This window comes from Cupressus sempervirens, chromosome 1 (assembly GCF_028749045.1).
Source record: "Cupressus sempervirens isolate cs-2001-9-10 chromosome 1, ASM2874904v1, whole genome shotgun sequence".
In the NCBI taxonomy this organism is placed as follows: Eukaryota; Viridiplantae; Streptophyta; class Pinopsida; order Cupressales; family Cupressaceae; genus Cupressus; species Cupressus sempervirens.
This window is the reverse complement of record NC_143118.1, coordinates 572,779,407-572,796,327: the sequence shown is the minus strand read 5'-3', so window position 1 is coordinate 572,796,327 and position 16,921 is coordinate 572,779,407. Positions and strand designations below refer to the sequence as shown.

The 16,921-nt window shown below is 37.7% G+C and overlaps 1 long non-coding RNA gene across 1 annotated transcript; it reads left to right on the top strand.

Annotated features, from left to right (window-relative positions):
* Positions 1-394: 394 nt before the first annotated feature.
* On the top strand, positions 395-1,183 carry LOC149578709 (uncharacterized). Its single transcript, XR_016356990.1, has 2 exons — positions 395-486; positions 658-1,183. It is a non-coding gene; the product is annotated as an uncharacterized LOC149578709 (long non-coding RNA).
* The last annotated feature ends 15,738 nt before the right edge of the window (positions 1,184-16,921 follow it).

The window sequence follows — 16,921 nt, the reverse complement described above, 5'->3', positions numbered from 1 at the left end:
AAATAGTACCATTCAAGACTATTGCTAAATTTACATTGTTACAATTTGTTTACTTATTGTTATGCTTTGGTATTACAAAGATACTAATAGCAGGGATACTCTTCCCTCTTCCTTTCTTTTTGCTTATTTCAATCAGACAGTATATTCTTCCAAAGCTATTTGAGCTTCAGTACCTAAGTGAATTAGAGGCAGCTGAATATGAAGAGAGTGAAGCCCTTACTCATCGCCAGAGTTTCAATTTTAGTGTAATTGTCTTAACTCTTAGAATCTTACATCAGTACAATCCTTTACTTCCTTTTCTTGTTTTTGTCTCCAGTATTGGATTCTCTTGTAAGTACTTATACTTTGGTTTCTCTTCACTAAAATATACAGGAGCGGCATCTTGATGGTACAGATATATTGAAAGGCATGAATGAGAATGTTGATGATGCTGAAATTTTGGATGAAATAACTACCAGGAGCCATTGTGAATTAAAACACCGACCTGTAAGATATGATTTTCTTTGGATTAATTTTTCTTGAAAAATATGCCATAGATCATTTTCAGGATTGAAAAAGTGGCTTTAGAATCCATAGTAAGTGTGTGATGAAAAGTAGTTAGCAGTAGAACAGATTGAAATTTTGACTGATGGCTTGAACATGTTTTGCATTGAACAGATTCACACTGAGGATTAGAAGTGAATGAAATTAGGAAGTATGTTGAAATTGCAATTTGGGCCATAGTTCAAGGATCTAGTGAGAGATATTGGTGTCTATAGACAATTCACATTGCATCTACATCGACTTTAATCGTAATGTATCCAACACACATGTTAGAAACATGTTCCTTAAAGAAGCCTCTCTCTATTGAACTATGACAAATCAATTTCATCATTGATTTTTTAGATATCACTGAATATTGTTTCAACACTGTCCTTGCAATGAGAAAAGCCTCTCCACCGAAGCTTTTATTCCAAAGGGGGAGCTTTAATGTTGTTTTGTACTAATTACAAGTAAGAGCCCTGTAAATAATAGGCTTGGTCCCTGATCAATCTGATGGATGCCAAGTCTCTGAACATTTGTTCTTTATTCTCATTTTCCATGAAAGCTCACTTAAATTTTGTAATATTAAAACTATGCAGGTGCCATGTCACAAACATGCATTTATCATTCAAAATTTACAAACATTCTATTTGTGTTGCAATGACCCAAATAGATTTTGCAAGGCTTTTATGAAAAAACACAAAGTTATCTTATTTTCAAGCCATTAGAATGTTGTCAATACAAACGGTCTTCAAACTAAAAGATGATTGGAAATGGTCACATGTACATCAGGTTATATTATTATATTATGTCTGATGGTACAACAGAGTTTGTTCTATCTAATGCTTGCCAATTGTGCAACAAACAACAATACAAAATTCTCACCAATTTTAATTGCAGATATTGTGAGGCTTATCTGGAGAAACATGTAGGAGTCATATTTTGGGCCATCGTAAGGTTAATATAATCTATTTTAAAAATAGTAAATGACTGGAAATGGTCACATTACATCAAACTACTACGATTGTGTTGTTCAATGCAAACAATTTTTGAAAACACAAAATGGTCGGCGATGGTCAAATGTACATTTGGGTCTATGGTATTATAGCACATCTGTGGTATAATAAAATTGACTATAGTCAATGGTTTCCAATTGTGTATCTAACACCGCATTTTTGGTGGCCAGGAGATAATTTACATCTGGTATGGTTGTGTCTCCTCCCATTTTCTACTTCACATATATATTAATAATAATGATTGGAGAACAAAGGAGTAATGGGTTTGTTTTTTTTGCACCTTGCCATCATGCTCCTCTGAATGTTGCCCTTGGACCTTTCACCGTAGAGATCCCCATACAATATAGTTGGTCAAACAAACTCAATGCGTCAAGTTAGCTGATTCAGGTCTCTGCCCCTCCCAATCCGTCGAGTTAGCCAATCCAGGTCTCTTCCCGGCCCTCTCAATGCCTCGAGTTTGCCTCAATGACCCTCTCAATGCTGCTGAAGTGATCTCTTGCGTGCCTTTCCTTTCTGAAGAACCCTGTGTCGTGCGATTTCTTTCAAATGAGGGTTTTTGGTTTTTTTTCCTCTTATATCCCGCTGGCATCGCAATTGCAATGCCTTCTGTCGTAATTGTGATGGCATCAGGATAAAATTGAAAAAAAAAGCCAAAAACACATTACCTTTTCTTGCCATCGCAAATTGACCCCTAATGTATTAGTGTTTCAGCATCACCCGAGATGGCATTGTAGAATGAAAATGGAATGTGATCTCCAAAAAGTGAGAGAGGTTATTGTAGGTCTCTGCAACACTGTCCTATAGGAATTAGAATCTCATCCATATCTCACATGAGCTCTGAGATATGCCCCATCAAAGATTGCAGCCCTGTGGCATTTAGTGACCCTTAGGGACATTCTGGTTTAGCATGCCTGAGAACGTTTGAGCACTAAAGGGGACAAGAAGAGATTGGGGCTAGGGTTTACCCGACCACTCGAAGCTAATGGAGTAGACAGTTTGATCCCACGATAAAAGATGAGAGATATTTGGCAGTTGGCAACTTTGTACTAGCCAACAATGCAAGTTTCAGCATCACCCAAGATGGTGTCATAAAATGAAAATAGTGTGTGATCTCCAAAAAGGGAGAGATGTTATTGTAGGTCTCTATAAAATAGTTCTGTAGGAGCTGGAATCGCATCCATACTTCGCATGAGCTCCAAGATAAGCCCTGTCAAAGATTGCAGCCCTATGGCATTTAATGACCCTTAGGGACATTCCAGTTCAGCATGTCGGATAATGTTTGAGCATTGAAGGGGATAGGATGAGGTTGTGGATAGGGTTTACCCAGCCATGCAAAGCTAATGGAGCAGACAGTTTGATCCCACAATGAAAGATGAGAGAGATTTGGCAGTTGGCAACTTTGTACTGGCCAACAGTGCAAGTTTCAGCATCACCCAAGATGGCATTGTAGAATGAAAACAAAATGTGATCTCCAAAAAGAAAGAGGTTATTATAGGTATTTTCAACATGGTCCTATAGGAATTGGAATCTCATCCATATCTCGTACGAGCTCCGAGATATGCCCCGTCAAAGATTGTAGCCCTGTGGCATTTAGTGACCCTTAGGGACATTCTAGTTCAGCGTGTCTGAGAATGTACGAGCACTGAAGGGGACAAGAAGAGGTTGGGGATAGGGTTTACCCAACCACCTAGAGCTAATGGAGTAGATAGTTTGATCCCACGATGAAAGATGAGAGAGATTTGGCAGTTGGCAACTTTGTACTGGCCAACACTACAAGTTTTAGCATCACCCGAGATGGTGTCATAAAATGAAAATAGTGTGTGATCTCCAAAAAGTGAGAGAGGTTCTTTTAGGTATCCGCAACACAATTTTGTAGGAGCTAGAATCGCATCCATACTTTGCATGAGCTCCAAGATGCACCCCATCAAAGATTGCAATCCTATGGCATTTAGTGACCCTTAGGGACATTCTAGTTCAGCGTGCCTAAGAATGTTTGAGCACTGAAGGGGACAAGATGAGGTTGGGGATAGGGTTTACCCAACCACTCGGAGCTAATGGAGCAGACATTTTGATCCCACGATGAAAGATGAGAGAGATTTGGCAGTTGGCAACTTTGTATTCGCCAACACTACAACTTTTAGCATCACCCGAGATGGCGTTGTAGAATGAAAATGGAATGTGATCTCCAAAAGTGAGAGAGATTATTGTAGGTCTCTACAACACGGTCCTCTAGGAATTAGAATCTCATCCATATCTTGCACAAGCTCTGAGATATACCCTGTCAAAGATTGCAGCCCTGTGGCATTTTTTGACCCTTAGGGACATTCTGGTTTAGCGTGCCTGAGAATGTTCAAGCACTAAAGGGGATAGGACGAGGTTGGGGATAGGGTTTACCCAGCCACCAAGAGCTAATGGAGTAGACAGTTTGATCCCACGATGAAAGATGAAAGAGATTTGGCAGTTGGCAACTTTGTACTGGCCAACACTTCAAGTTTCAGCATCACCCGAGATGGCGTTGTAGAATGAAAACGGAATGCGATCTCCAAAAAGAAAGCGAGGTTATTGTAGGTCTCTGGAACACGGTCCTGTAGGAACTAGAACCTCATCCATATCTCACACGAGCTCCGAGATATGCCCCGTCAAAGATATTTGAATTCACAGTGTTTAATGAGAATATAGTTGAGGCTTACTTTACTTTTCTATGTTAAGTTTGGCTTTAAATTTTGGAGGAATGAATCAACCTTGATGATAGAGGTAAATGCTAAATAATATTTATTTAATCACATTGTTTGAAAAAACTTTAATGACCTTTAAATACAATTGAAAGAAATGGAATTGATCTCCCTTACTCATGTAGATGAATAAAATTGGAATTTAAAAAAGAGAGGGACATCCACCATAAAACCATGCGATCATGCACTTCTTGATGGGAGTATCATAAGTTCATTGTTAGATGGATATGCTAAATGTGGAAGAATTAAAAGGAAAATATGTTGATTGATTGAATATAAAACCAAACATGTGGAATATTTAAAAATATATCATGGGGCTATTAATAAAATCAAACTAATAGAATCAAACTCTACAAACATGGGTATTCAAACTATGAACAAAAAAAACATCATTATTGAGGTTTTAGCATGTTGGGCAAGATAGGGTCTTATTGAAGCTAACAAGAAGCATCATTGTATATAGTGTTTTATAGGCATAAAGTTAAAGTGGCATAAAACCATTCACATGCAAAAACATCTAGAACATGTGATAAAATCATACGTTCAAACCATTCATGTAGCCATAGTCACAAATTTCAACAAAGAATTCAACCAACATAAAGGTGCTAAACTTTGTAAGCTATGGATAAAATATTTTCTTTTGTCTCCATATCAAATAAAATATTTTGGTACCTCTGTGAATGTAGTATGACATCCTTCATTTTATAGTGTTGACCCCAAAGCTACAACACTTATTATTTATTACACATGTATGTAAATCTATTAAGCATCAAATTCAACACCTTTGTGTGCAAAATAATGTACTATATGTTAGAGTAATAAATTCATTTTCTTATTAATTAAATTATATTGATATAATTACTAAGTTACTTATTATATTGATATAGTTTACTTATAATTCCTTTCGATTTACAACTAATTGAAATGATTTCCCCAATTTTCCATCTAGTCACTAGGAAATTGGATTTGTTGTCTCTTTCTCTTAAAGAACCAGAATTACTAGTTCCTTTGGTCTAGAAGCCTTCCATTGAGATTGGGGTTTTGAAAGGTTCAAGGGTTGAGGAACTTTTTATAGAATATCTTGAAGAAGGAGAGGTCATGTATAATGGTTTTGAGGAAGGCTAGAGTTCCATCCAGATGGTGTTGCAAAATGGCCAAGCAGAGGAGGAGGTAGAAGAATAAATGCATGAGAAGGAGGGTCATGAGGGCAATGGAAAATTTGGGGAGGGAAGCAATTAGGAGAATGGGTCAAATATGCTTCTCAACTAGAAGCATAGTATTGCATTGGACACTGATACTAGTCTGCCTCGTAGCAAGATCACCAATGTTGGTGATGACCTTGTTAAGGAGATCACTACCAATTAGAATTTTACCTATAAGCCTACAAGACTTCATCCCTTGGTAGTGGTAATGGTGTTAATTATGGTTGAATGTTTTTGAAATAGAAAAAGAAATGAAGGGTGTTTTGCATGACACTATTCAGTCATCATAGGTTGTATGGATTCAAACCCACAACCAAGCTTTTATACCATTATATAAATTAAAAATCATAAGACTATGCCTTTCATTATAGTCACATTTTCATATTGGCAAATGAAGAATGACTTTTGGAACAAACATAATAAATACTTCCAAATACAAATGAAACCAACATATTGTATTATAAGCTTGAATTGTAAAGACCAAGCCCAAACATTTATTAAGGTGTAGCATTTATAATTGTCAGGTTCATGTGAAGAAGTCATCGTTCATATTCTCATTGTTGTGTAATTTGATGATAAGAAGAATACAATGATATAGAGGTTGATAGTGACTTAAAACTTTACAAAATGCAATCAATGAGAATTTTACATTGAGGGGGGAGTAATAATAAATGTTTCATTCTCATTGTTTGACAAACTCTTATATAAAGAGGGAGTAGACAGATGATATGGTTTAGTCTTCTTCCGAGAATCTTAGTCAAATTGGTTCAGAAGGATTCATGATACAACTACTATACTTAGCGTGACCAATTGATGCTAAAAACCTTAGTATTGATGCTACAAACCTTAGTATTGACATAATTTAACCTCTACAATTCCAGGCATAAGATTATTAGCATACAATGGTGCTTGAACAAAGAACACTAATAACTATTGAGGATGCAAATTGATAATACCATTTTGCAGATGATTTTGGCATCTCACCTTTTATCACTTGTGCATCAACTTTATTTGCCCTCTTCTTTAGTGACCTACAAATGAAGAATTAGCATAGTAAAAAATCTAAGATAAGATTTTAAAAATGGGTCCTATTAAAGAATCTAATATAAATTCAAATAATGTATCCAGATTCTAAAAAAATCAAAACTAAATCTCATCACTTACACATCATAACAATACGGTCCAACTTAGTCATGTGATAGTCTTGGGGAAGAGGTTGCAACATTGTATTTGGATCCAATTGATCACTTTTTCTCTCTCTCCCAATTCAATCTAATGAGCCAACTGGATCTGTTCGACATTTTAATGTCTCAAGTATTGCCTCATGGTCTGACTTGCGAACTTTCCAAAGAATCTTATTATGTGGTTTTCCACCATATTTTATCAAGTGGACATTTGATGCGACAACAAGGTTTGAATAATTAAGAATCTTCCTCTCTGTTTGCCAACCCTCAAATAACCACAAGTTAGGATTCTTCATAGGATATCGTCTAAGCCATGTGCCTGTTACAACCACCGCACCGACATGGTACTCTAAACCTTCACCATCTATAACCAAGTGATCCAATTTTTGTTTGGCTTCAACACAACGACAAAAATAATAATCTATCCCTTCTTCATTGTCTTCAGGTGCAATAATAGAAAAGATATGGCCTGCAGTGACAAATGTACAAAATGCGGTCATTAATTCAGAAAATACTTGGGTAAAAGTTATAAAGTTACATATTTACCAGGTTGCACTAGATCTGACAAGCAGTCAAAGTCAATAGATGAATCCATCTCTACCATTTCTAGTGCTTGTGGGGGATGATAGGTGTCAATTGGGTCCAAAACTCATATATCCCATTTTTCCACCCATTCAGTTGACTCACAGTCATCCCAATTTTCCTTTGCACATGATGGACAATAGCATGCCATTTTTCGTGTGTGGATACTCCATGAACTTGCATCAGAGCTTCTAAAAGAGTGTAACTCACTAGATCCTGTTAGTGTGCAACAATCCTGATATGGTGCAATGTTAGTATTATCTATCAACCAAAAAAATCTATGAACTATAGATTCACCTTCCTTACCTGGACCCATTGTAGCGTTACACCATTGGATGATGGATTTGCATCTATCAATATTGCTCCATCTTTGTACTTTAGTTCTTCATGAGCCAAGGCTCTTTTAATGCATGCGCTTGCACCATCGTGCTCTCCCTTACCATGACCAGCCTCTGTGAAATTCCACATATATTGAACTCTACACAACCTGTGCATCCTGCTCAACCAATAGAACATCTGTGCATTCTTGAATTGAGATGCACAATTTCTGACCAAATAATGTGTTGACGATATGATATGTCCCTGTTAGCCAAATCTCCATAAAATAGTTGAAAACAACCATGTACAAACTCTGTAGAATGTGATCGATCATCGCTGATGTAAAAATGGTACTCCCTCAAAATCTTCCAATCATCCTCTGTACTTGTAGGTGAATGCATGAATGTTATGTGAACAAATATGGAAACCTATTGAGATGTATAATACTTTGCTTGCACCTCATTTTGTAGTTGTAGTGTGTAGTTCTCTGCAAAATCTACAACCAAAACAATGGTATCCAATAGAAACGTATCCTTGCACAACTTGAATTGCAAATCCAACCATTGAGCTCTATGGGTATGTCTTGCATACTCGTAAATAATCTTTTCAGAAAAAATCTTCATGAACTCATACGCTGGAATTTTTTCAATAACTAGATCAAATCTTTTACCATGTTTCTCATCTTTTAGAGCATATTTCATTGTCTTGAATTTTCCATAATCCACTATTTCATTTCCAATTGCATGTGTACTATCCATATGTTGACAAGTTGATAAAAGTTGCAAAGAACCACAAAATAAGCATGTACCATCCAAGCATGATGTCTTGTAAAATTTTTGGCCATCCCCTGTTTCACATAAAATGTTGGATATGAAATCCCTTGAAGATCTTGGTGGCTCTTTTATGTCACAATCCTGCAAAACAAACTGAGAATGCAAAACTATGCATATGTGCCTAAAAACATCAAAATGGTTAGAAAATTCAATATGTATCCTACAACAACAAGTTGTGCGTGCGTGATTTATTTTCACATAAAAAGGTTAACCCATCTCAAAAAATCTTTGACTTATTCGAATTTGAGGATACATACCAATAAATTTTGCAAAAAATTGTGTCTGAGTTGAGTCCAAAAAATGTTTCGCATGTAGCTCGTGATTTTGGCTACCAATCCTCCTTCTTACAACATCTCTTTGATTAGGAGAAACACGTGTGTTATTTTTAAAAAAATCTTTGATCAATGATTTCAAGGCTTCACTAATTTCTTTATCCTTTCACGGTAGTCTATCGCTAAATGTCCATAACTCATTTTTTGTTGGATCTTCTAATCTCTCATGCCTTAGCATGGCTCTCCTTAAGGTACCTCTACCAATTTTTAATTTTTTTCTTGTCTTTCTCATGAGTCGAGCTTTCTTCATTTGGCTACTTACTATTGTCGATGTGAGTACTCGTCTTGTGATATTACTATCTTTGGTGCGTGATTTAGAACCCACTTTGTCATAAGCACTCATTAGATTCTTTACAATATTTCTTTCATTTGAATCATCCATCATTCTTAGCCCAAGAATCTTCATGATAGGCCTAAATTTCAAATTCCTCATCATTTCAACAAATATTTGGCATTGACCTGTAATATTTACATATGATTAACTTTTCTTTGACAAGTACGCTTGCTAATCTTGTCAGGCATTGATTTCAAAATGTTAGTATCAATATCAATCAAATATTTTGGTTTTTTAAAACAAATTCTAGAAGGTGTTCTAATCTCTTCAATTCTCTCAACATTTTGAACATCAATATAAGGTTGAGTGTATTGCGTACCTTGAACCGAAGATGATGTGCCTTGGCAATAAGATGTAAAAGATGGAATATCACCTACTTGATGTGTTGATGTTGTGCTTTCAACATGACATGATGGAGTGTGTATATCGTTGGATCTATAAATCAGTGTCTCTTCAACATGAGAGGATGATATGAATTCAACATTGGAAGATGGTGTAGCGGATGATATGACTCCAACATTCGAAGATGTTGTAGTGGATGATATGACTCCAACATTAGAGGATGGTGTAGCTTCACAATTCAATTGTCTTCTTGAGCGTAACAATCTCATTCGTTCTCTTTGTCTTTCTAATTCTTCCTCCTTGTTTCTTTGTGCTGGTGGTTCTTGATCCTCTTCAAAAGTCGATTCTTCATCATTTCTTTGCAATTTTATTTGTTCACGTAGTAATTTCATTTTATCTCTTTTAATTGTCAAATCTCTCTCCCTATCTGCATTTGTTTGAATCATTGGTTTCTTCCTTGGCATGATGATGATTTCTACATGTCAAATTATTCAAACATCTGAATTACTTAAAATGTGTAAATTACAAATTATTCAATTACATATAAAAATTATAATTATTTGAATGAATACACACTATATATCAAATGACTTGTCAAATTTCTAACCATTTCGAAATAACATTTCATTTAAACATACAATTTTCAATGAATTCACTATATATTACATAACATATCAAATTATAATCAAATTTGTATCTATATATCGACAAACAATATTTAAAATGGATTGCACTAACCTTTTCTATTAAAGGAATATTCAACAATTCTTCAAATCACGTATCCAATGATTGAATTTGGTGTTTGCTAGCTTCCAAAAGTGTTGAAATAGTGTTTGCTATGTTGAAACCCGTGTTTTCTGTCGGAATAACAGAGAGCATAACAGACCAAAAGTCTAGAATGGATGAAATGGGCCCCAAGGTTGGTTTTTGACCATTTTTTGGTGATTTGAGATAGTGTGTATGTACTATAGCACGTATGCCCTATAAAGCACGTACCACTATAAAGCACATACGCACTATCTCAAAACACATCACTCCCCATCCTCCCTACTCTCTCTCCCATCCCCTCCCTCTCTCTCTTCCTACTCTCTCCCATCCTTTACTCTCTCTCACTCTCCGTCTCCCACCACATACTCTCTCTCTACCTCTCTCACCCCCTCTCCTCTCCCATCCCTGACTCTTTAGATCTCTCACACACATTCTTATCCCCCCTATCTCTCTCTCTCCCTCTTCTACCACCTAATTTCTCTCCCCCATCCCCTACTCTCTCTCTTCTCTCCCATCCCCTACTTTGTCTCGCTTACACCCATTCCCATTCCCCCTCTCTCTCCCTCTCCCATCGCCTACTTTCTCTCCCCTATCATTGTACTCTCTCTACCACCCCCTACTCTCTCTCACACTCACACTACTACTACCTACTATCTCTCACTCTCAAGTTCTCTCTCTCCCTCTCTACTCTCTCTCTCTCCCATCTTGTACAAGCTCTCTCTGCCTCTCCCACTCTCTCTCCCACTGCCTACTTTCTCTCCCCCATCCCCTACTCTCTCTCTCATCTCCCATCCCCTACTCTCTCTCACTCTCACACTCTCCCCCATCCCCTACTCTCTCTCCTCTCCCATCCCCTACTCTCTTACACTCTCACTCTCTCCCATCCCCTACTCTATCTCTCTTACACATACACCCCCATCCCCCCTCTCTCTTCCCCTCTCCCACTGCCTACTTTCTCTCCCCCATCGTCGTACTCTCTCTCTGCCACCCCCTACTCTCACACTCTCACACTTTCTCCCATCCCCTACTCTATCTCTCTTACACACACACTCCCATCCCCCCTCTCTCTTTTCCTCTCCCACCACCTACTTTCTCTCCCCCATCGTTGTACTCTCTCTTTGCCACCCCCTACTTTCACACTTTCACACTCTCTCCCATCCCCTACTCTCTCACTTTCATAGATACACACACTCTTATCCCCCCACTCATCTTCTTCTCTCCCATCCCCTACTCTCTACATCTGTCACACACACTCCCATCCCCCCTATTTCTCTCCCTCTCCCTCTCCCTCTCCCTCTCCCACTCCCTCTCCTACCGCCTACTATCTATCTCTCTCAAGTTCTCTCTCTCTCTCTCTCTCTCTCTCTCTCTCTCTCTCTCTCTCTCTCTCTCTCTCTCTCTCTCCCATCCCTTACTCTCACTCTCTCTCCCATCCCCTACTACTTTCTCTCAAACTCTCACACTCTCTCCCATCCTTTACTCTATCTCTCTTATAACTAAATACACATTCCCATTCCCCCCCCACTCTCTCTCTCTCGCCATCCTTGTCCCACTGCCTACTCTCTCCCATCCCCTACTCTATCTCTCTTAAATGCTTCCATTCCACATCTCTCTCCTTCCCACTCCCTCTACCACTGCCTTCTCTCTCCCTCTCTCTCTGATCCCTCTACCATTGTCTACTCTCTCTATCTCTCTCTCCCCTCTCTCATTCTTGACTCTCTCTTTTTCACACACACACACCCATCCCCCCTCTCTCCTCTTCCATCCCCTACTTTTTCTCTCACTTGCTCTCCCTCTCCTACTATCTACTCTCACTCTCACTCTCACTCTCTCTACTACCCTCTAGTCTCTCTTAAATTTTCACACTCTCTCCTATCCCCTACTCTCTCTCTCTCTCTCTCTCTCTCTCTCTCTCTCTCTCTCTCTCTCTCTCACAAACACACACACACACACACATTTCTATTCCCCCCTCTCCCCCTCTCCCACTCCCTCTCCCATCGCCTACTCTCTCTTCCATCCTCTGCTCTCTCTTGAGCTACTTTATCTTCCCACTCTCCCATTCCATACTCTCTCTCTTTCACACACATGCACTCCCATCCTCCTCTCTCTCAAGTTCTTCCTCTTCCACTCTGTCTCCCATCACCTACTCTCTCTCTCACACTTCCTCTCTCTCCCATCCCCTACTTTGAATCTCTTTCCCCCATCCTGTACTCTCTCTTTTCCACCCCTACTTTCTCTCACACTTCCTCTCTTTGGCACCCCTACTCTCTCTCTCTCTCATCCTATACTCTCTTTGCCACCCCTACTCTTTCTCACTTTCTCTCTCCCATCCTGTACTCTCTCCCCTCTACTATCCCCTACTTTCTCTCTATCTCTTTCATGCACACACATAGCCATTCCCCTATCCCCCCCCCCCCCCCCACGTAGTTCTCTTTTGCAACTTAGATCTTAATAGTGCATGCGCACTATAGTGTGTGTGCACTATAGTGTGCACGCGCTATTTAGAACTGAGGTTTAAATAGTGCGTGCGCACCATAGGGTGCACGCGCTATTTAAAACTTAATTAAATCCAAGCCTAAGGCTTGGTTTTTCCTTGGAGATCCAACCCAAAGGTTTGGATTTGATGAACAAGCCTAAGACGTGTTTTCTAGCAAACATACAAAAAATGATTATTTTTTCTTCTGTGCTCCCCTTAAAGATTTCTCATGGTTGGTTATTGATAAGATCAGGTTGCATAGAATTATAGGTCTCTGTGTTAGCTATCTAACCATATAATTTTTTTTTAATTTGAACTATTTCAAGCCTTTCATCTATAATTTCTTTTGAATGTATGTTTATTTTTTGTCAAAAACCACCACGTACTAATTCAGCTATAGATTTTAGCTCGTTCATCAAATTTTGTAATAGCTTAATTTTTTAGAAACTAGACTCCATTCTACACACTTTGAAAAAAAAAGTTTTGATTTTAGATTAGTTTTCAATTATTTGTAGGGGGAGCACACAAATATTTCACATTTTTGGGATATGTCTAGTTAAAAAATTCATTAAAAAAAAATACACATTATAAAATTACCTGAAAAATTCTGGGATAAACTACATAGTGTTAAGTAACTTTTGACCAGAGCGATTAAAGAATTTCAAAAAAATAGTTAAAATTTTAGGGGGGCCACACTTTGTACTGTGTTATGTTTTTTTGGAATAAACAGTACCACTTTTTGTCGCCCCCTTTTTTGAGGACCTAAAATTAAACCATTTTGAAAAAAATTAGTAGTTTAGAAACTAGATTTAAAGGACTACGACTTTTGTTTTTGTCATATCTAAAAATTTTGAGCGTAACTATCTTCAAATTCTTGTTGAAGTTCAAAATTTGCAGATTTTAGGAAAAAGGTGTCCTCTTATACCCCCCTTTTGGCACACAACTTTGTGCACTTACCCTGACATCTCTACTTTGAAGATGCAGAATGAACAATTGCAGAATGAATTGAACAGAGAAAAAGAGACAGCAAAGAATCTCAACAAATCAAGTGAAGCCATCAAGTACTTTGAACAATTGATGAAATTTCAAAGATCAGCCCATGATACATCAGGACTTGGATACAACATCACTGAAATTGGAGAATCATCAAAGAGCATTGAATAAAGAAGTGGCAAAGGTAAGAATTCTAAACCTACTTGTCATTACTGTAATAAAAGGGGGCATACTACTAATGTTTGCAGGAGTAGACAAATCAATCAGACAAACACACCCAAAAATAAAAGTAATGTCACAAGTGCAACATGCAAGGACATATGACACAAGATTGTAGATCCAGAGTTACAAGGACACAAAGATTTGATGGACATTGTCATAATTGTAAGAAGTTTGGACACAAAGCATTTGAATGCAGATCAAAGCCTATGTGGACATCGAATCAACAAACAAAAACAAAAGGAAATGAAAGTCAGTATCATTGGGATTACAACACTAGGTATAGCTGTCATTATTGTCAGGAATATGGACATATACCCCAAAATTGCATAAGAACACATTTTAGAGGGAATTATAGTAGGTGGCTAAGCCAAACCACACGTTTCAGTTGCCTAAAAACTAGTCACATCAACAAAAACTGTCCTACAAGGTCAAAAGCACCAAAAATTGAATCAAACAAGGGCAAAGAAAAGATTGATGAGGAATATATCAGAAAAAACATGAAGAAGACATGGCAGAAAAAGAATGATTCAAGTACATCCAATGAAAGGGTCACTTCACCCACAAGGTCAAGTGATCATTTCTCATCCAGTTAATCTCAAGATGAGTCTATGGGGTTGATATATACAAGGAAGTATCATACATCAGCCCTAAATCGTGAAGAAGTGATGCAAAGTATAAATCTGCATGAAACAAGATGCCAAGACAAAATTTTAAACGATGATGCCGAGCTGTCTTTGGATGCCGAGTAAAATCCTAGTGGAAGCTGAGTTCCTAACAGCGACCGAGTTGATGACTGATGCCGAGTTAAGAAACTCCTATGGAAGTTGAGTAAAATAGAAATGTAGTGAAAGCTGAGTAATGTTAAAAATTCTTCATAAGCTGAGTTTACAGTTGAGCATTTAATGCGATGGAAATAGGGTGTATATTATCATGATTTCAATCATTTTTCCTCGTCGCGATCAAGAAGCAAAGGAGATAAGGAGCATAGAGCAACTTCACAATAGAGAATCCAGTATTCCAAGCATATTGTAACCTCCTACAACGCATTTTCATCGATCTTGAGGTATTTTCATTTGTGCCGAGCTACGCAGTTTTGTATTTCTGTGTAAAAGAAACCCTAGTTTACATAAATGGCTTCGAGTTCCAAGAAAAACCTAGAAAAAGAATTGTTTGAAGTCCAACTAGTGTCTAATGAAGTTAGGAAGCCTGATTTTTTCCCTATTCCTAAAGTGGCATACGAAAATGACTCAGTCAGAGCCCTTTCTTGCATACCCCCAAACGTTGTTATGGTCCAGGACATAAGAAGATGCCACAATTGCAAGATAGGAGCCCTAGGAGACATGGAAATTAGAGAAGCCTTTGCAAAGCTGTGTGTCAATGGAGTATTGAAAGAAGAATACAAAATTGTTGAAAGGAAGGGTTTGACACAAGTTTTGAGTTTTCCCACCATGTTCAAGACAGAGTGGATCAAACTTGTATTGAGCAAAATTCATGATGGTAGTCTATGCTTAGAAGATGTCCCTGTCAAATTAACAAAAAGAATAATTCATAGGGTAACTGGATATCCTACCCTAGATTGGCACAAGACCTTGAGAAGTGAATCCAAGGAGGTCATTGAAAAGAATACAGGTGCTCAGTGGAATAAGAGAGGAATGACTATTCATACCATTCAGGATCCTCTAGTTGAGTTTGTTGTTAGAGTTATTGCCCACAAATTCTACCAATCCAGTAGACTCAATAGTGTGCCATGTATAGCAGTAGATGTAGGTTACAAACTGGTGAAAAAGGATCATACTTATGATCTTGCTGAACTGCAACTACAGCAGATAAATGAAAACCTAACAGCCATAAGAAGGACAAAGGGTGCTCAATGTAAATTTGGAGCAATTTTGGTTTGTATATTCTTTTATGTTCAAAATGAATTTCCTTCTTTTGAAAAAGTTACATGGAGGAGTGATAGGACTATCATATCCCAAATAAATGAGTATATAGAACAAATGGGAGAAAATTTTGATACTCTGATGACAAGCTATTTTGAGGATTTCAAGAAATCCATGAAGGAAAGGGTGAGAATACTAGTTTCCTTACTAGAAAAACATATTAATGATATATGTTTCTTAGTTGATATTGACTTCACCTACATTCAAGCTGCAATTCCAAGGGTAAGATGGCTAAGGCCATTTGGATATGAAATCAACATTGATGAAGCATTTGCAACAATAACTGCATTGTTGATAGAAGAAACAGATAAATATGGAATTAAAAACTGCCTCCACATTGAAAAAGAAAGATAAATTGATGAAGAAAATTAAGAAGCAATTTGGTGAAGGGGTAGAGACTGAAGCTAAAGACGATGATGATGACAATGATGATGAAGAGGATGAACAAGAGCAAGGCCCAATGGAACTAACTCAAGGCCTAGGTGAAGACAAGGAGGAAGGTGTTGAGGAAGAAAAAACCAAGGAAGCACCGACCCAGGCTGAGCCAAAGAAAAGAAAGACAAAAGATCAGCCTCCAACTTAGCCCAAAGCAAAGAAAGCTGCCATGTCATCACCCCAAAAGCCAACAACCATAGCTGCAACAAGGGCCTCTACTCAAAAAGCTAAAGAGAAAGAAACAAAGAAGAAACCAATCAAGAAGACACAAGATGAGCCTAGGAAAAGAAGATATGTAGCTCTACTTGATACTGATGAAGAAGATCAATCTGAAAAGGTAAGTCATTGTTTAGTTGATATATTATGTAAAAAGATTGGAAATGGAGATTTAAGCAATATAAATAAAGTTGATTTCAATAAGTTCACTAAAGAAGAATAGAATAGAATAGAGGAATCAATTTATGGAATGATGGCACAATTCAAGTACACCCCTCTTGAACTAGATGGACAATTGCCAGATGAACTGTCAAAAGTTGTAGAAGACAGATGGCATTTTTGTTTAAAACTGGAAAAGGAGATGAGAGAAACAACCCTAGCAAGTATACTGCCTGATTTGACTAAGGAGCAAATAGAAAAAGTAGTCAAAAGGCACAATGCCAAGTTTACACCTAAATACAGGGCATTCTTCAT